At 37.0% G+C, this 21,884-nt stretch overlaps 1 protein-coding gene across 1 annotated transcript in view; it reads left to right on the forward strand.

Annotated features, from left to right (window-relative positions):
* LOC131437037 (uncharacterized) overlaps nt 1-21,884 on the forward strand; it is an 89,232-nt gene that overhangs the window by 18,869 nt on the left and 48,479 nt on the right. The gene's annotated exons all lie outside the window — the stretch shown is intronic.

Below are 21,884 nucleotides of genomic sequence, written 5' to 3' on the forward strand. Positions count from 1 at the left end.
CCGCAACAGTCGTACGTGACCAACGTTGCGCGTCTCGAATGCAAGGAATGTCTCCTCGGTCACTAACAAATGTTTTACTAATACAACCGTGTGTCGTCAGCATTGTGGTTTACTAAATGGCAATGTAATCTGTCTGCCAGTAGTGCACTTAATTGACTTCGATTGCATTTGCATATGCATATGGTTTTTCTTTGCCGACAGCCAGCTCGAATCGAAGTGAGGAACTGACAGTTGAGTGTTAATCGAGAACCTTATGTTACAAAATCCCTTGATTTGTGAACTGCACCTTTATTATTTCGATTCGCCATAAGCAATTAATTGAATTTGTGAGACTAACGAAATCGAGAGAAAATGTTCCTATTTGTTCAGTTATATCTTATGTGTGAGCACCTTTCAAAGATATTCTTCCACATAATTATCACGGAGATGGCTAAACCTGTTAGTTTATCGGTTAAGTTCGAAGATCAAACGGCAGTCAATTCTTATTCCTATCGGCTCAGTGTTCTCGGAGATGGTTCAACGAATTTCGAAAAACTAAGGCTTATTTAAAAACAACTCTGAAGTCTTTGGAAGTTTTATAGCGAACAGGAGATGTTGATTTTTAGGTAATGTAATTGATAAATCACACGCTAAAATTTCAACACGCTAAAATTTCTAGGAAAAGCCTGAATCGATTTAGATAATTTTAGATGCGTTTGAAAGCTACTATTAGTTTCTTTCTATATAGATTTTCTATTGACTGTAGTAGTCAATATTTCATTTTTCTTATTTCAATATTCATCTAATCAGAGACTATTTTGTAGAAACAGGAAATGGAAATTATAGAATGGTAGTAATCAAGGGAGATGTGAATATATAGAACGGAAACGTGAGACGTGACAGAGGGTCATTTAAACAAACAGAAATCTTCTGGCAACTTACCTTTTACCTTCTACCAGAAGAGTCGGGCTTAGGCATCTGATCAATGCGAGTCCCCAAGTCGCTGGTATGTCGTAAAGTAGTGATAAAGGTCTTTTACCGGTTTGGATAGTAAATGAAATGGCCACTTTTATTAGAAATTACATGATGACTCCATTTTTTCTGCGTCTGCTATTAACTTATAGAGCATCTGGGGTGTTATAGAGTCGATTTCAGCACGAATGTTTGCTTAGAGCTCGTCAATAGATTGAGGCTGGTTGGTGCAAACCTTGCTTTTCTGATAACCCCACAAAAAGAGGTCCGGAGGAGTTAAATCGGATGGTGCCTCTTTCTCGTGATATTTTTTTCTGATATGCACGTTGAAGTCATGCAATGGAACAAATGTTTTTGATGTAGATTGTCACTATTTCAGCGCGTTGTTTCGGTGTTAAGCGATCCATGGCAAAAATTGAACTGAATTAACATATCCAAAACATATCTGATGCAATCGCTCGGTTGGTAAATGTGAAAATTATTCAGCGTTTACATACCGACATAAAAGATGGAGCACCCTGTGTTTACCCTCAAATTTAAGCTAGGTGCAAATACCAATTTTCAAATTTATTTTACGTTTCTTCTTTGACTCATCAGTGCGTAGCTGTTTTTTGTTAGCAGTAACGCAGTGGCTCTAAATTAATCACTTTCTAATATTCTAGTATGTACTATAACATCTGAGTTCAAGTTTGACAAACAATCCATTTATTTATTATTATTTTACCAATATTTCATCGCAGTTGTAATACCCGTCGCATGTTCGTCTGTATATGATTTTTGTGGGGTGCAAAAAGCCATTTAGCGCAGGCAATCATTATGACAGGCGCCAGATACTAATTATTGTCAATGATTCTTGTAATTATTACGTTTTGTGTCCATCGCTGCAGCGTCTAAACTACAATTTATTAATCTAAAGCAAATGCGAGGGGGTTGTGCTGGTAGTATAGCACTGATATCGGAGCGAATAAGTGACTTCGGTGGCACGCCGGACAAGGGCATGGTTGAGCGTTCAGTCTGTTAACTAAAGTGTTCTGCGTCATTTACAGACAGCGGTGAAGCTGGTGGCGACTACGACAACGACGACGACCGATGACCGGCCTTAGCTGATATCATATTTGTTGTTTATTATTAATCCATTCTTATCTTACATTTTGCAATCTTTTCGTCTTACTCTCCCTACTTCGGTTTATTCAGCAAAAATGCACTTGCTTCCTTTCGAAACGTAGAGGGCTAACATCATTCTGAGTAATATGATTCTATCTTCATAATATATAGTTTATTTATTAAACTGATAAAACGATTCTGCAGCTAATGAAAACTGTTTTCTTGGAATAGGAGTTTTCATAGATTAAAGGAAATGGATTGAACTAACTGTAGCACCGCCCGTGCGAAATGCCCGGTGTGCGAGCTTGGGCTGCACATAATTACTTCTTCATTGCTTGACTTAATTTCACTCAACAAATTGCTTCGTTGAGCCATGTAATCAATTTCCAATCCGTTCGAAATATATTTACCTGATATAATGAGCGTCGTATAGGAAGCTGAATTATACATGCTTTTGTCAGATGACAAATTGTTTGGTAACTTGTCTTCTTGTTTTCATTATTTTACTAATATTTTTTATCGCAAAATAATACTAACTCGCATGTTGTTCTACCAGACTTATAGAAATATTTCAAGTGATGAACCTATTTTCAATATATGTTTGGCCTAATGGAATCTGTTGTCTGATATACATTTGGTGTAATGGAATTTTCGGCACCAGAATCAAATTATGTCTATTGCATGTTTGCAATTCATGCGATGTATATGTATTTATTATTTTATTATTTTATTTTAAATAGAGTTGTATCATGTTTAACACTTGGACTCGCTTACAATCAAAACGAAAACCTTATCGAATTTTTAAGTAGTGAGGTCGTGACGACCAATATCTAGGAATTCAGTCAGTTATGAACAATCACCAAAAAGTCAGCTGATTTGAAGTATGTGGAATGCTAAGCCATCGATCGATGCAATTGTTGGGCAGATAAAGGCTTTCCTAGAGATTGTCATACCTGGAAACAAAGTCACGAAAAAATTTTATCAGTGTCCAATAAAAATGCCTAGGAGATTAAAATTTATAAATTCCTCCGTGTCTCTTTCAACCCATTCGCGCCCTGACTGAAGCTTTGATAATGTATCTCATTCGTAGAGTATTTCCATCAGGATATAAGTTTAATAAAAGGGGCTTGAACAATTGTAAATGGGTAATCAACCGCGAAAGGTGTGATTTTTATAGTGAGCAGTATTCAAGACAGAGACGGAGATGAGAATGACGATTAGTTGCTGGAAGATTGAAACGCAGAAGTGGAGCTGGACCTCTGTAGTGCTATTTCTCACAAAGGTTAGTAGAGAATGGCTTGTTCTCACTTTGGTAAGAGTACTGATCATGGTGTGCGATGCTGACCTAGTGGGAAAATTGCAAGTGATAATTTGATAGCAAGAGTAGCAGGCGGTGCGAAAATTATCAACATTTCGATCTACCACATCTGGAAAGAAAACTCTAGAAAAAAACGAATGGTAACAGTTACATCGAAAGTACCACTTATGTGCATGGTCATCGTGATAATGCTTTTACCATAAATTCACGTAAATGACCGTTTTTGTGTATATCCCAAAGCGTAATTTGCAAACGAACAGAGATGAATATATTCTGATTGCGATAACTACCCAGTGCTGCTTGTAATTCTTTCCATGGATGTAGGTATGTTGCTTGGTGGCTTCCAACTTAGGCATCATTGTCAAAAGCGTTGCCAGTAACTCCGAAGTGTAACATGCGAGCACCATGTGAAATAGCGTTGACATATACAAAATCTAGATCAACAAGTATGTATAATCGCAATTTCGCAGATGGAGTGCCAAACTGTGCCTACTGGACACACGGTTTAAACGATGTAAAAGAAAATTCACACATTGTTTTGCGGCAACACCGTGGCAAACAGCTTGAAACAAGATGAGTGCATGTAAGACAGATCGTTGATTTCTCAACTGCAGCATATAAATATTAAACACGCGCCGCTACGCCTCAAGCGATCGCAGAAGGCGCGCAATTTACAATGATTTCATTCGCGTTTCATTATTCCCACGTTTTAGCATGTTTTGGTTGTAGCCAACAGCGGATCAGTAGCATGGTTGCGATTTCCTTGGCGGGTTTTGCTCAGGATACGATAGTTTCCAACCAACAGCTGCTCACGGTGAGGTTTTCTCATTTGATCAAATTATAAAATAAAGAGCGCATCAAATTTCGTCTTCATCTTGACGGAAAGTGCTAGTTAGCAAGCCACGAGAACGAAGCGCTGGCCTGATTTTGCAGATTTGATAAGTGAAGGTAACGTTATGCAAATGAATGCCTCTTTAGCCAAATGAATGCCTGGTAATTTGTGGTCCTTAGTAGGTTTTGGGTTTCAATCTCATTCTCATTTCGAAGCGTGAATTTTTCGTTGTTGCTGTTATGCTCCTTTTATTAAGATATTGGCGACGATGTTAATGATAAAACATAATTTATTTTAGGGTGGTAATGATTACGCTGGCTTCAAAAAGCGACAGCTCTCTTACAAAAATTAAGTTTGGCATGTTCTGCAATTTAAATAGTAATACCAACAAAGCTTGAAGAAAGAGAAAGGAATATTAATCACTTAAGAATTGAATTAATTTTGCATTCATTTGAATCGGTGAGTATGAGTATTCAAACACACAACTCAGAAAACGGAACTCCATTCAGTTTGATAGTTTCATAAAAAGATTAGATTGGATTGTATTCTTAAATTAACTTGTTATAATTATTTTATGTTCTTCAATAATCTTATCCATTTCAGAGAAAATTGCATGACTTCTATTATTCAGCAAAAAATCGGTTTACGAAAAATTGATTAAAGCCAAGAATCGCATTTACTGGCGTTGATTTGTAGACGGCTTTACGAAAGAAACATCAAAATGCATAACACTACGAATGAAAGCAAGGAATATTCCAACTGCTAGATATTCGATTTCGCTAAAAAGGTATGTCCAGATTCTGTTCCGGTAAGATCTTCCGCGCCACGACATTAACTACAAACGAAACACCGTTTTCGATGGAAGAGTTCTCACTTGCGCTCTTGTGATATAACAATAAAGCCCCGGGGTTAGACAGAATCATATTTAACTTGTTTAACGATTTGCCTGACCCTGACAAAAGGCGCTTGTTGAAATAATTTAACAATATTTCCAATATTGTCCCACATGACTGGAAGAGAGATCGCCATTCAAAAACCAGGGAAACCAGACTTCGATCATAATTTGTATCGGCCGATTTCTATGCTTTCCTGTATTCGAAAACTCTTTCAACTAGACAAGCTTGCTTTAAGATACACAATTTGGTTTCCGCAGGGGTAAAGGAAAGAACGATTGTCTTCCGTTGCTCTCAAAAGAAATTCAAATGGCATTTGCTCGTAAAGAACAAATGGCGTTAGTTTTCCTAACAATTAAGGGGGCTTTTGACTCAGTTTCCATAAACGTCCTATCTGAGAAGCATGGTCTTTAGCCTATTTTGAATAACTTTTTGTATAATCTATTGTCCGAGAAACACGTATATTTCGCGCATGGTGATTGGTCGACAATACTATTGCGTTACATAAGTCTTACTCAGGGCTCATGTTTAAGTCTCCTTTGATGCCATTTTTACGTAAATGATATCGATGAATGTATCAACACATCATGCACTCTAAGACAAATTGCCGACGACAGCGTTGTGTCTATTATAGGACCCAAAGCTGCTGATCTCCAAGGACCATTACAAGAAACCCTTGACAACTTGTCGACATGGGCTCTTCAAATGCGTATCGAGCTCTCTACGGAGAAAAATGAGCTGGTTGTATTTTCTAGAAAGCAAGAGCCAGCACAACTACAGCTTCAACTAAAGGGTGAAACCATAGCACAGGTCTTCACATTCCAATATCTTTGGGTCTCTTCGACTCCAAAGGCATCTGGGGATGTCACATTAGGTATCTGAAACAAAAATGTCAACAGAGAATCAACTTTCTTCGTACAATAATTGCATCGCGGTGAGGTGCCCATCCAGAAGACCCGATCAGGTTGTACCAAGCAACGATTTTGTCCGTGATGGAATACGGATGCTTCTGCTCCCGATCCGTGACGAATACTCATTTCATCAAGCTGGAAAGAATTCAGTATCGTTGTTTGCGTATTATTTGGGTTGCATGCAATCGACTCATACGATACGATCTCGGTACTCTTATATGTTTTGCTCAGATAGGTCAAATCCCAATGGGTCCACAAGGCTTCGGCATCTTCAATCAAAGCATCATCGCTTCGTTCAAACTCAGTGATCCGGCTTCAGTTTACGTCGTAGTATTAGCTGCTATTCTGTTCTCCCTTGAGATCATTAAAACCTCGTCCAAAGACCACTACTTTATTGTCACGGATAGTCTCAGTTCAATAGAAGCTCTCCAGGCAATGAAGCCAGAAAAGCATCCCCCATTATTTCTGGGGAAAATACGGGAACATTTGAGAACTTTATCTTAACGGCCTTATTTAATAGTCTGGGTTCTTTCGCATTATTCCACTTCGGGCAATGAAAAGGCAGATTCATTGGCTTAAATGGGCGTATTGAAAGGTGATATTTATGAAAGACCAATATTTATTTATTTATTTCTTATTGGGTTCATCGGACATATGTCTGATTTTTATTGGGTCTATATGAGATGAACAAATTTCATGCCATTCTCATACAGGCGCAAAAACCACTATCTTTTAAACAATAAACACAAAACAAAATGTAATTACAATGCGTCTTAAATCAGGTAAAATAAATTGACACATAAAAATTGTCGTTTTAATATGGTTCGTCTCATTCTTTCTGCGAAGCGACGGAAAGGCTCATCAAACTCAAATAAATTCCCAATAATTGTCATCTGTCCGGATATGGTGCCAAGTTTACAGGATCTCTCCAAGGCATATGTCATAACGCCATGCGAACAAAGCGTTTCTGAACACGCTCAAGTCTAAGGCTTCACGATATTTGATACGGATACCAGATTACTGAAGCATTTTCCAGAATCAGGCCTTCAAGCAAAGCGGATCTTTGAAGTCTTTGGCAATTCTAAAGATGAATCCCAGCTGACGGGAAGCTTTCGAAATAACTAGCGACCGTTGGACATCGAACGTAAGCTTGGCATCCAGTTGCACACCAAGAGCACACGCCAGAGTCACTCTAGACTAAATTGTTCCATCAATGTTGTCGTGTGGTCGTGCGTAGAGAATCGCGACATCAGGTGGGAGCTAATGGAATCTTTCAAGATCTTTTGCTGTCACTAACTTTTTCGCTCCCCCTGCCCCTGTCTTTTCGGCATCTCGTTGTCAACTAATTAGATCTTTATTGTTCTTAGTCAGTTCGTTTCCCCTTGTTCCACTATGTTTTCCACAACATTTACTTCTCTATATTTCTTTCACTCTCTTCGGCAACATCCTCATGGGATACAGCCGCCATCGATGAGTATCCACGTCATCTGGACAATACCCATGCAATTCCATCCCATCAGCTATTGCAGACTGGAAACTAAATCCCCCATAGTTGTGGAGATCAGCACACGCCAACGTGAACCAAATACAACATTGTTATAATTCATGAAATTATCTTAGTCTTAAGTACTGTTACGAAATGTCCTCGGCATCTTAGAGCTAAGACTGTGCGCCTTATTAAATGTATCGTCGAATAAAAAAAACAAATGGGCTCAAATATAAATCAAAGTCCTTCTGCAGTATGACAACTCTTCTATACATTTAGTCGAAGCAACATTTTCAATGCATGGTTGGAAACATCTGCCACACCCGCCCTATTCATCAGACCCGGTGACTTCTGATTATCATCTCTTTTCATCGATGGAGCACGCACTGGCTGAGCAACATTTCAAAACTTTCGAAAATGTACTAAAATTACGATGAGTGGATGTCAATGAAAGCTCAAGTTTTTTTTATGATGCTAACAATTGACAAAGATATGGACAAAATATATGGAAAGCGAGAGCCAATACTTGAATACAAAATATTTCGTCATCGTTTTAGAATACTGGAGAATTTTTGATGAAAAAATGGTGTTTTAAACATGCGCTCCTGGTACTACTATTAGTGACACTAGAAATCCTTCGAGGTCAGGACTCAAACATACGACAAAGATCATTATTGATACAATTGGTGCATCAAATCTCAACCGGTCTGTGTCAGCGTCACAGTGTAGCGAAAAACTATTCTCAATTTTGAAAGATCAATCCAATTTTGAAGCATCAATCCTCTTAAGTTGAATTGAACCTACTTAGTCTAACTATTCCGATCAAATTTCATGACTGGTTCAATCTAGAATCCATCTATAAAATTCATATATTTTAGCTATGCACCAGATAACACTAAATAAAATACAGTAAGCGTTTTAAGGCAGGGATTGTAGAATCTAGTTATTTTTCGTTATATTGCCGAACTGGAAGACAATGTAATAAACTTCAATAGTATACGTTCCTATTTCAAATTTTCATTGAGCTATGAATTGTGATTGCGGAAAATCTACTCATTCAGAACTCGACTTTAAATATGATAAGCGTGGAAACCAAAACTTAAGAAATGCAGGTATTCACTGTAGGCCCGTCGATTACTGATAACAGATTGCCAGAGAGAACCGATAACGCTGGTTAGAAAATTTGAAGCGCAATATAATAGCTGCGTCGAAGTTCCAATTTGATAAACATTTTTATAGGTTCATAGTAAACGAAACACTTCATAAGAGCCAATTGCGGATAAGGTGTCAAGCTCTCCTGGGTGATATACACAACTTATATATCACTTTCTCTCTGTTTGCCATGTCTCACACTTCATGCACATAAGCTAAGCTTCTACATGCACTGACTGCATCAAATGGATAAGCTCGAACTTCCTGTTTAACGGTTGTTTGAGCACATGAACGCAAGCATATTTAATGCAAACATTCGGGGTAATGTTTCACCATTTCATTCCCATTGCACAGACTTAACTATAGCTCAGCCATCGTCATCGTATTGTAAGCGACTACGGCATCGGTGAAACGTTGTGAAAGCGCATATGGTGCATTTTTCATTTTTCACACATTATTTCGAATTCGTGACGAGTGACAACTCATTGATTTAATAGAGTACGCATATACGTCAAAATGCGATCTCAAAATTTCTTCTGAATAAATAAACCAATTGGTATATATATTATATTAGGGCAATAACTCTATTCTGCTACCCAGAAATAAATCTGTCCAGTTGATACCAGTTTATATTTAATGTATCTATGATCTTTCAGGTTAAGATTAAAGATTATTGTTATGCGTTGACCTAGGCCATGTCTACTATATATCTATCTGCATAGTACCTTTTACAGTCATTTTAACGCCTGTCGTGAAAAATTATGCGCGATTCACAAGAGCACGTACCGTGCATACCATCAAGGACGAAGAGTGACATAAGGCGAAAAATACCTTAATGCTGAGTTGTCAGTAGAGCTTAGCAAAACACGATAATTCGTTTTAGGCCCATAATCCAAGCAAGGGTCGAGACAGCTCCAATCGATGATATATATGCGCAAAAAACATAAAATATTCCTCCACTTGGGTCGTTCTGGCAGAGTAGTCACAACATTACAAACGATGAAACTTCCACGCGACCCCAAAGATTTATTATTTGTCAAACATGTTTATTATTTTGTGAGAAATCTCTCGCCGCCAATGATAAATATTGCAATAATAAATATTTTTAATCAAGAGACACCAGTCCAGCGGCGTGCGCATTGAATTTCACGGTTAGCGCGAAATCACTGTTCACTAGGATGTATTTTTTTACAAAAGCGAAAAACAGAAAGCAGTTGGGTGTCCGATACGATAAGCTGTTTCTAAATTACTCCCCGTGGAGATAAAAATTCAGATGATGACATTTTCAAAAGAATGTGTGAATCGAGTTGTATATAACCGATTTAGGCTACTGTCCAGAATATTCCTAGTGACATTGCCTCTCTTTGTAAACTTTTGGACTGAAAAGAATTTTAGTTACAAAAAATATTCCTGTGTTTTTATAATTGTTTTATATTTGGCTTGATGCCGCACAGACTTCGGAACCGGAAGTCGGATCCGGAAGAAATTCAGGAATTCCGTATGGAATTCATTTGAATCTAAGTTTGTGGAATTCATTTGAATCTAAGTTTCAGCGAGACCTTTCATTTAAATCTAAATTTGTGGAAATCGGTCAAACCATCGCTGAAAAAGTGAGTGAGACCCGTTTTGGAATATATGACCACTATATGAACCAGGATAGCCGGAACCGATTTGTTTAGTTGCATACTGATAATAGCTATCGACTTGTGTAGTTTTGCACCAGTTTAGAATTTTTTTTACGTTTTTTGTTTCGCCGGCTTAGGCGACGGTGTACAATACAGGGTCCGGCACTCGAAGTGTAACCAACTTCAGACCGCTCGCGCAGCTAACGCACGGGCATCAGCTCTCTAGAAATTTGCTAAATGACAGTTCGGAGTTGTATTGTTTACAAGCGCAAGAAAGCATTTTGCCAAAAGTGAACGCGAAAAAAAAATCTTGACTTGAGAGAGCGAAGGAGTTGCTTCGTTTGGCCGAAAGCGGTCAATTTCCGAACATTGTATTTTCTGACGAGAAAATTTTTCCAATTGAGCAATTCGTAAACTCTCAAAACGATAGGGTTTACTTGACCGACCGTTCATACGAGAATTTGAGTCATCGATTGGCCACCAGGAGGCAGCACCCGCAACAGATAATGGTTTGGGCCGCTGTAACCGCAGATGGGCGCTCTCCAATCGTTTTCATCGAGCCTGGCGTCAAGGTAAATGCGACATATTATCGGGAAAGTGTTCTGGAGGTTGCTTTGAAGCCGTGGGCAGACAAACATTTCGGTGGCAGACCATGGACGTTTCAGCAGGACTCGGCACCGTCTCACAAAGCTCGAGTGAACCAAGAATGGCTGAAAAACAACGTTCCGAACTTCATCACGTCCACACAATGGCTCTCGAATTCACCAGATGCGAATCCAATGGATTCTCTTTGGGCCATTTTGGAGAGCAAAGTCCGAACTAAAAGATACACCAGTCTCGAGGCGCTGAAAAAAAGTTATTGTCCGCGAGTGGGCCTAAATACCTGCAAGTCACATTCGGCAACTTGTGATTCGTTTTTTGACCGTCTCAAGGCCATAGTCAAGGCAAAAGGTGGTCATATCGAGCAAAAGTGAATTGATTCTGAATTTTGTATTATTTTTACACATTTTGTACTTTGAATTAAGTAAAAGTAATTTTCCAAACTGAATTTATGGCCTTTTTAGTTGGTTACACTTCGAGTGCCGGACCCTGTATTGAACACACTTTACCCTATAACTCCGGAACCGGAATTCGGATCCAGATGAAACTCAGGAATTCCATAAGACCTTTGATTTGAATCTAGGATTGTGAAAATCGGTCAAACCATCGCTGAGAAAAGTGCTTTCGGAACCGGAGACCGGGAACCAGGATAGCCGGAATCGGTGTTTTAGTTGCCTACTGATAATGGCTATCGATTTGTATAGTTTTGAGACCAGTTTAGGAATCTTTTTCGTATTTTGTTTCGCCGCTTTAAGTGACGATGTACAATATTAAACACACTTTACCCTATAACTCCGAAACCGGAAGTCGGATCCGGATAAACATTGCTCAGCTCGACGAACTGAACTTTGACTTACACCATTTGAGCTGATTATAGGACGGAAATACAGTGGAATATTTCCTGCGTAACTTCGAAAATCCTCGTAAATAAACCGCAAAACTGAAGAACATTTTTATGCCGAATATCTTAGAAATGCATGAAACGTCCAATTCTAGTGTAATCACAAAAAAATTTTTTTTTCGGGAAATCGACTTTGGGACTTAGAGACCGCGAAACTTTGACATTCGCGATGAAAAAAAAAGGCAAAATTGAAAAAAAAAATTATGCCAAATGCCGCGATAACCTACGATTTTTGCCTTACTCTATAGAAAGGTATTAGAATTGCTGGAAAAACCGACTATCGAAAAGAGCCTTGGAGACCCATAGTATTATATAACAATCACTTAGCTCGACGAGATCGGAAAATGTCTGTGTGTGTATGTATGTATGTGCACCTTTTAACGGTTTTTTAACGCGCAATTTTCTCAAAGATGGCTTAACCGATTTTAACAAGCTTAGGCTCGTTTGAAAGCTATTATTAGGCCATAGATCAAGTTCGAAGATCAAATGGCTGTGATATCCCCTTGGCATCTTAGTGCTCAAGCAATGTGCCTAAAAGTATATTAATTATTGAATAAAAAATGGCTGTGACATTTGGTTCCGGAGATAAAACGATTTTAACAAGCTTAGGCTCGTTTGAAAGCTACTACCGGGCTATTAAACAAGTTCGAAAATCAAATGGCAGTGACTTTTGGTTCCAGAGATATGATGGCATCCACAATACATAGTACTTTAAACCGCGGCATCCACAATACATAGTACTTTAAACCTAATACATTTCAAATATCATATTAGTATATTGGTATTCATTAGTTAATCTGAACACTGTTTTTATCAAGCGATTTGCTATTATAAATTACATTAAATAAAATACATTTATTTTGTACATGATCTTATAACTATTTCAGGTTTGTTTGTATCAGTTCATCACTTTTATTCAATTAATATAGCTGGCTATTGGTTGAACTCATGGAAGAGAAAGGGGTCTAATAAAAAATAAAATTTAAATTGGAACTCCAATGGACTTAACGAAATGATAAAGACGTTTCATGTAAGAAAGGTCACAAAAAGAAAGAATGTCGCGAACTGGGGCATTGGATAGTCTACCTTGGGTACGCAAGGAATTTATTAGTTGAGATCTGACATCACGATACTCCATATCCAAACGACATGATCAATATCGCGATAACCTTCGCCACAATCACAATGATTAGTCTCGGATAGTCCAATTCGAAGGAGATGTGCATCGTGTAGTGATTGAACATGAGTCTGGATATCACATGAATAAAATCCCTACTCACTTCCAGTCTCCTGAACCATGCCTTTGTCGATATTTTAGAAATAATTGAGCGCATCCCAGGACGCTTGCCAGTTGGCAAGTGTTCCTTAGCGAGACGCGCTATAGAATTAGTTGAAAGCAATCGGTCTCTCATAAATTTCACCCTCAATAGCACCACGTTTGGCTAAAGTATCGGCTCTTTCATTGCCTGGAGTGGAGCAATCAGTTGGGACCCAGACTATAGTGACTTGATAATAATTTTTCGGTATGTCGTTCAGGCACTGTTTTATTTTGTCCATTTTTGGTTCATTTCTGCCAGCAGCAATTGAGCGAATGGCTTCAATTGCACTCAGACTATCTGTGAAGAGAAAATAATGGTTTGGAGATAATGTAACGATTACACTCAACCTATAATGAACTGCTTCTAACTCTGCTATATAAACATAATTGTTAAATATACCAAACCCAATAGCCTCTTCAATTCGTGATCCGTCCGTGTAAAACATTTTCTGAGAGTCAATATGCCTGAACTTAATTGTAAATATTTTTGGGATTTTCATCGAGCGTAGGTGTTTCGGGATTCCACGCACTTCGCGCTGCATGGATGGTCGACAAATAACTCTGAGTTAGGAACATTTGAGAGGCTGTCACGGATAGGAATATGTCTTGAAGGGTTGATTTCCTTTGACATATGGTTAAAATATACTGTCATGAATCTTGTTTGAGATTGAAGCTCAACTAGCCTTCGGTGGTTATTAATAACCAGGTGATTCAGTACCTCACATCTTATTAGCACTCGTGATGAAAGCTCCCAAAAGCGATCTTTCAATGGAAGAACTCCTGCCAGAATTTCAAGACTCATTGTATGTGTCGAATGCATGCAGCCTAAGGCAATTCGCAATCAACGACACTAAATTCTAATTTGATAATATGGGAGTTTGCAGCGGAACGAAAACTAACGCATCCATATTCCATCACTGAAAGTGTCGTTGTCTGAGACAATTTTATTAGATCTTCCGGATGAGCACCCCACCAAGATCCTGTTATTGTTCGAAGAAAATTTACTCTTTGTTGGCATTTTGTTATCAGATACATAATGTGTCCTCCTGTCCTTTCTTGAAAAGACGACCAGCTCTGTTTTCTTCGCAGAGAATTCGATACCCAGATGAACTGCCCAAACGGATAAGTTATCTAAGGTATCTTGCAATGGTTTTTGCCGATCAATAGCTTTGGGCCCTGTAACTGAAACCACACCATCATCTGCCAATTCTCTCAGTGTACATGTTCTTTCCTTTAATGTTTATTTGACGAGTAACCACTTCTATACTAGAAATTTGAGTAATGTTTAATCTATAAAAGGAATAACATTTCTTAATTCCTAAAAGTACTCCGCCATACGGAGAGTCTCTATAGATACATAACATTAAAATTTAAAGCTATGTTTGATGTAAGCCATGTTTTGCACAAAGCAAATACATCACATTTTTGACTATGCAATAAAACTTCAAATGAATCCAGTTTTTTCATGATGGTTCGACAATTTCACTGCATGACAGTGATTTAATCATTTGCGGCGGATGATAAATTATCCATCAAATGATACAAAAGCTGAGAGAACTGGCCATTGAGCTGACAACTTCTTCACAAAATTCTAGTTATAGGGAGGGATGCCGTTATGATGGTATTTAGAGGATCAGAAATATTAAATGCTTCGAAAATCCAGTCTACAAACCACGAGTCACAGTTTTTGCTTTTAAATTTGGCTTTTTAGATTTAACACGGGGATCTTTTTTGAAGGGGTAATTTTAGATGTCTTTTTTGGTAATTTAGAGGAGGACTTCTTCCTCTTAACAGAAGCTTCAGGAGTGACAAACGAAATTCCTACACTATTTTCATCAGAGTCAGATTCTTCTGGCTCTAGATTTGAAACCCCGTTTTCTGTATCGAGTCGGGGGACATCAATAATTGTTTTAAGCATTTCTGCATATGTGCGCTTAGACCGTGCTTTTAAAGAAAGCTTAATTTTATCTTTACCCAACTTAAATGCAGCGCATACTGAAAGATCATGAGGACTCTTCCAACAATAAACACATTTTTCAATATTTTTATCGCAAAGATTATCCTTAACATTTGATACCTTCAGACTTATTACTACAATAAGTAGCTGTACGCCCGATTTTTTTACAGTTCGTTCAATTCATAACATGCGGTACGAACAGCCGAACAGGAAGGCGATTTTTCTCGATATAGACATGGCTAGGCAACGCAGATCCGGCAAAAGTTACTCGAAACGAATCTGAGAAACGATAAGACTTATTTCCATCGACAATAGATGCTGAGTACATTTGCTCGATACACTCGATACACTCGAGTATCTTAACTCACTCAAGCATGGAGTTTTTGAAACGACCAACTCCATTTTTAAGTAAATGGTTATTACTGAACGACTCTAATATATATATATATATATATATATATATATATATATATATATATATATATATATATATATATATATATATATATATATATATATATATATATATATATATATATATATATATATATATATATATATATATATATATATATATATATATATATATATATATATATATATATATATATATATATATATATATATATATATATATATATATATATATATATATATATATATATATATATATATATATATATATATATATATATATATATAAGGGTACCAATATTCTGGGATAACCTCTAATTTCGTAAAACGGCAGAGCTCAAAAGTTTAAGCACCTCAAAAAATTCCTCATGCCAAATTTGAGCTAAATCGAATATGAGTAAGGGGTGCTACCCGGCGGTTAAGGTTTCAAAATTATCGATCTTGAAAAATAACTATGGGAGAGTACATGAGACTTCCGAAACTGGAAAAAAATTTCTGATGCCGAACGTTTTTGAATTGCATGAAACGGCGAGATTTAGGGTCATGAAAAAAATTTATTTTTGTTCAAATCGACTTTCTGAGGCTTTTTTCTAAATTCCAGAAAGTCGATTTTTTCAATAAATGACAATTCCTAATAATGACACCAAATCTCGACGTTTCATGCATTTCTAAGACTTTTGGCATAAAAATTTTATTTTTCGATTTCGGAAATTTCATGTGGCTGTTGAAAAAAGGCTCTTATTTTTGAACGCGGAACATTAAAAAATCATTTCTCGAAAATTCCACATATCATATTGAAATAAAAAAGTACGTATCATATGAATAATTGTAAGAGGAAGACATATTTTACCCCTACATTTATGCTAGGTCATATACCCATTTTGATTTACGATTTACTCATTATTTTACGTTTCGTCTTTGACTCATCAGTGCGTAGCAGTTTATGTTGAACTGCTGGCGCGACCTGACGGCTCAACATAAACCGCTAGGCAGACGTAAAGTTAATGCTTTTTGCAATACACTTTTTGATATTACATATGAGTGTAATGTCTAAAATGACGTCTCATACGAAACCAATTTCGGCTTGTTAGGTACTCCACAACCACTAAGTAGGTTAAAACAAATTTTTGCTCAGTAGTTTTATCATTTCTTTGTTTTTTACTTGTCAGAAAATGTAATGGAATAACTAATCCTTGATTCCTCGATGAGTTAATAATAGATTCCATATCAGCTTGTTATCAAAATATGATATTTAGTTGAATATTAGAGTAATTGTTTTAGTCTCTTTGCATTTCGATGTTGTAGAACTATACAAACAATAAGAAGTTTTATGTATAAACTTATAAACTTACTAATAACTAGAGAGAGAGAGAGTATATGGAAAATATTGGATAACTTTACCCTGCAGTTTCTAGTTTAGTGTCTAGATACTAATACGCTTGTCAAGTGCAAGCATGCAGTTGTAGCGCAATATTCCCAATGCCATTCTGGTTGAATGGTCATTACCATTTTGCCCTCGCCCCACGAATCACGCCTGTCGACAAAATTCATACCACATTTCAACAGGCCTACCGCCATTGGGTTCGCTAGTTAAAACAGTAAGCACGGAGCTAATGCGGATGGAAATTATTTGTTGTCTGAAACACCCCTGCCACTTGTTGCCCTCTGGGTGAAGCACACATGGCGGAAAGTAAATAAAAAATAAAGTATGTAACTGTTATATTTCACACATCACATTTTTGCTCCATTCGTTAGAAATCGAGGGATATCTCAACGAGCGGGCGTTGGCTATCATGATGTGTTTATGAAGTGGCAGGCAGTTATTATTAGGAATTGTCAGATATTCCTTTTCTGGACACCCAAGGATTGATTCGGTGATATAATATGGATTTAATAGTGCTACGTGAATGGTAATTTACATTGATTAGAAATCGGTTATTTTTGGTTGGTGATGGTTGATGACAGTCATAACAAGTACGCACTTTCCAGTACATAACAACGTAAATATAAAAATCCCAATTGAATAAATCTCATATAATTTATATACCATCATTGATTACTGTGTATGGTCAATATTATTTACTTCTGTATGGTTCGCTTTACCATTGAATGTTAAAACGTTAGTAGATGTCTACGGATTAAATTGAATGAAATCATTTCACAAGATCACACATAAGTATATGCTTTTTTGTTGACAGTTCTGAGGCGCCATTCAGACGTACTTCAGTAGTCGGCAGTTGAAATAAATTTTAATAGACAAAATCTTTGTTGATCATTTGCGCCAAACCTAAATTGCCGTAACTGTTCAAATATCTCGTATCGCCATTGGCGTTACTTGATTGTGTCGTACAACATCCGTCTCGTGGGGAATTCCTTATTTAAATATGACGATAAGATGGTAATGAATTGTGGTAAAGCCTTGACATAGCTGGAATTCCTGTTTATCGTACAAACCTTTCGTTGAAATACATTGTTGACAAATTTTTCTTTTTCGTTGATCACTGAAACTCTAACGGATCATAGAGAACAGACTTGTATTAAATTTATAGGTATCAAAGCAAAACACCCAACAATAAACCAAAATGATTCTTCGTTTGTCAAACTTCAACTCAGGCGCCACAATCGATCAGGTCCATTGAGATAGGATTAGTTTCATATGTATACTCTTGCTCATAAAATTATTGTTCTGTTTACTAATCAAACTAAACGTGGTCATTACTTTTTTAGCTACTCGTAGTTATTGAGAGTAAATAGAACTGTTTTATTATTCTTACATTGGTTTCTTTCATATCTCAATGTGTCTAAGTCGTTACCTCTTGCATATAAGCTGATTCATTTCAAGATGTTTGCGAACACAGTAAAAGTTTTTTTTCTTTACTGTGCAGTGACTAATTTTGCGCCCTTCGACGATGTGCTCTTATATAACGGCTTCACTGTTGTGCATACACTGGTTCTCTTGCATATAAGCAAAAATATATAATAACCGACGTAATTGATTGCAGGATGATCTGAAGCAAGTATGAATTCACTAAATAAGTTTATACCAACTTACCGCCAGATCCACACAAAAAATTTCACAGTCGGACTTGCTTTTAGAGATTGCTCCCGAACCCAATCTTCAGCAGTAAGCACGATTACACCTTGTCAATGTACGATTGGCAGAACATGAACCAAATGCAGACATTAGTAATACAGAGACCGGAGCTAAACAACACCTTAACGATTCCTGCTATCGTCTAACTTTGCTATGATCGTTCCTTTTACTTCCTTTCCATGACATATTTAAAGTGTGTAAATCACATTTCCAAATACATTTTCTTCGCTGCATGTTTTCGCTCGGTTCTGTTTATGCATGATGTTTTGTGAAACAAAACGACAGTTATATGTTCCGATTCGTCTAATCTTGAAATGCAACCACTTCTCGCTCCGGAGTTGTTAATGTAGCTGGGCAATCGTAGTCACCACATAGGCACTTTTTGCAATCGCTTGTTGCATTTGAAACGGCTAAGGTTTATTTATGTTTATAGAAAGGTGTTTAGACTTCTGCCGCCATTTCGGTCCAGTATTGTACTTTGTATTTATATCGTCTCATTTTGTGATCCTTTTTTTAGCGAAATGAGAAAACGGGTATTTCAATTTATACATTTCTGGTCTTAAACGTAGACAAACGACTGGTTGGCGACTCTATAATTTCATACGATTCCTAGTACATTCCACCTAGTGCATTTTGTGTTGATCTTGTACGTTTTCACATCGAGCTATAGTTTTTAACACAACATATCAATCTTAGACAAATCGATACAATATTATGCCATTACTGGTTTTACAATCAAATAAAATTGAAACAATTTTTCAAATGTTTACTATATATCAACAGAATCTGGTCAGTAACGCAAGATTATTTAGAAACTTATGGTCTTATTGTATGAATATATAAGTGAGATAGTAATTTAAAAACCAAATAAAAAGTGTGTGAGTGCAAAACATTACTGGACATTTGATAATTTTCTTTCCATGTCTTGGTTGGTGGTAGACTTGTAGCGAAAAAGTTTATCGCCTTGCTCAAGCAGTCACGTATCTAGAGGGGGGCCCGAGGGGCCTTGGCCCCTCCCGAAATCAAAAACAAATATATAGTTATTTAGAAGGTCTCAGACATGTGTTATAGAAATGTGTTATTCCGGTGGAAAAGTTTAAAGTGTCTATTGAAAACACCCATAAAAGGGACACCGAGAATTAGGTACATCAGCAATCTTCAGTAACATTTTTTTATCTTTGAGCCCCTCCCGAAACGAAATCCTGGGTACGGGCCTGTGCTCAAGATCTTAAGCCGACATACACTGCACGAGTATGCATATTCTAGTAGATAAGTATTAGAGGTGATTCGTTCCTTTACTCGATAAAGCTAAAAGTTTGTGTACTGATAATTGTGAAACCCATTCAAATAGTATTTTAATTGAATATTGCATCACATGTGAACATTGGTAGCGCTATTTAATTAGTGCCGTATAGGTTCGTAAATAAGTTTTCTAAGGAATCTGTAATTCAATGGACAAGACGAAATCACATACATTCTCATGGTCGATTTCATCTGAATTGATGCTCATGACATCGCATAAATACATCTCTTAAGTTAGCTTAATGCTGAATAATAGTGGTCAAACCATGTTCTTGGTTAAGATCAACAGAGACTAAGATAGAGTACTATGTTAATTGGAAACCCGACAATGAAATCATACATCCGAAATCGATTTTTTAAGACCAGATGTTTTAGAAATGCATGAAACGTCAAGATATATCCCGAATTACGGATGAAATTATTTGACTTGATATGACAATGGAGCTTGAAATTGCATTTTTTGATGAAATTTCTGAATATTTGATCCCGATAGTATTACTTTCACTCTTAGAACTCCTTGGCTCGTGCTACAAATTTGATATTTGATTTTTAACTATTTAGCTAGTTAGAAATAAAATACTTATTATCAATTTCGTCCAAATCAACGCGGTGAATTTTACAAATAGACGTATACAATGATAAAAATTAGCACGATGACTATCACGTCTTGTAATACACAAGAAATTATTAAAAATTCCATTTTACTAACCAGCCAACCGCATTGACATCAACTGTAAAAGCCAATCGCTTCGGAAAGAAAATGATGCTGTTAGATGAGATCTGAAAGAAGTCTTGGGCCAAGAGCTTCTCAAACCAGGAGAACTGTAAACACTATTTTTAAACGACAGCATATAATGAAATTGAATCATGTATTGCCCAAAAAATGACCAGCGGTAGTCGGTAATAACTTTGAACCGGTTAAGCTTTTGTCAGATTTTTGCATTCAATTTTTTTTGTCTATTACTTGCAAAAAAGATGTTTTTAAGTGATGCTTGAATTGCAAAATCCGTGTCCGGTTTTTGCTCTCAATGTTTTTATCCAGGTTTTGCATTCAAAAATACTTGAACGGTTTCAAAAATACTCAAACGGATAAACGGAACTAAGTAGCAATCATCCCACTTGTGCGTAAAACCGTTCAAATTATCATTTTTTTGTTTCGATTCAAGAGGTTTTAACCTTAAGGTCATTCACCTCTTCGGGCCAGAAAACTTTCTGGCCCTATGTGTGGGGTTGGGAATCGAAGTTTGTTGTATGTTCAACCGGTATTTTTACTGGTCGTTCGGTAATAATTCCAATAATTTCGGTATAATACATCCTTTACCGAACATCGGTGGCTTTTTAGGTATACTGAAAGGTTTAATGAACTAGATTAGCGAACAGCAAAATATTAACTTTGTTGATATCTGTCCAGAATTCTAGGGCTCAGGCGCGTGAACAGGGGAGATTTTAGGAGTTCAACCCCTCCCCCAAACTCAAGAAATTATTAGGTGGGACCGGGGCTAGACCGGACACGGAGGTTAACCGGACAGCTATTTACAGACAGGATAGGACAGATATTTATAAACCTGTAATTATTTCGATTCATAGATTGACGTTCTAAACGCGCTATCATGTGACAGACAGACATTAGTTAGCTGGAAGTTGAGCCGTCAGTCTCACAAAAGATTGAAATTAAGGTATGTCGAGATTTGGCATCCTATTGTATTCGTTCCTAATTTTTGTTACGAAGCTTTATAGTCTGATTTTGCTTTATAGTCTGGGACGCACCTGCGAGGTCTAATTAGCAGAGTTCAATCAAATGAGCTTTTCTGAATTTTGATTGTTTTGATAAAATTGTCAGTAAAACTACAGTGGAATCCACATCAATGACATCCTTATTTTATTACAATTGAAATGTTCGGTAAAAAGTAAGCAGTAATGGGAAAACAATTCAAGTTCATGGCGTCGTATCAGACACCTGTAAGAAATTCAGTATTCAGGAATGCAGGAAATTATTTACTTTACTGTGCACCCATTGTGTGTCTCG

Source organism: Malaya genurostris, chromosome 3, assembly GCF_030247185.1.
Source record: "Malaya genurostris strain Urasoe2022 chromosome 3, Malgen_1.1, whole genome shotgun sequence".
Lineage (NCBI taxonomy): Eukaryota > Metazoa > Arthropoda > Insecta > Diptera > Culicidae > Malaya > Malaya genurostris.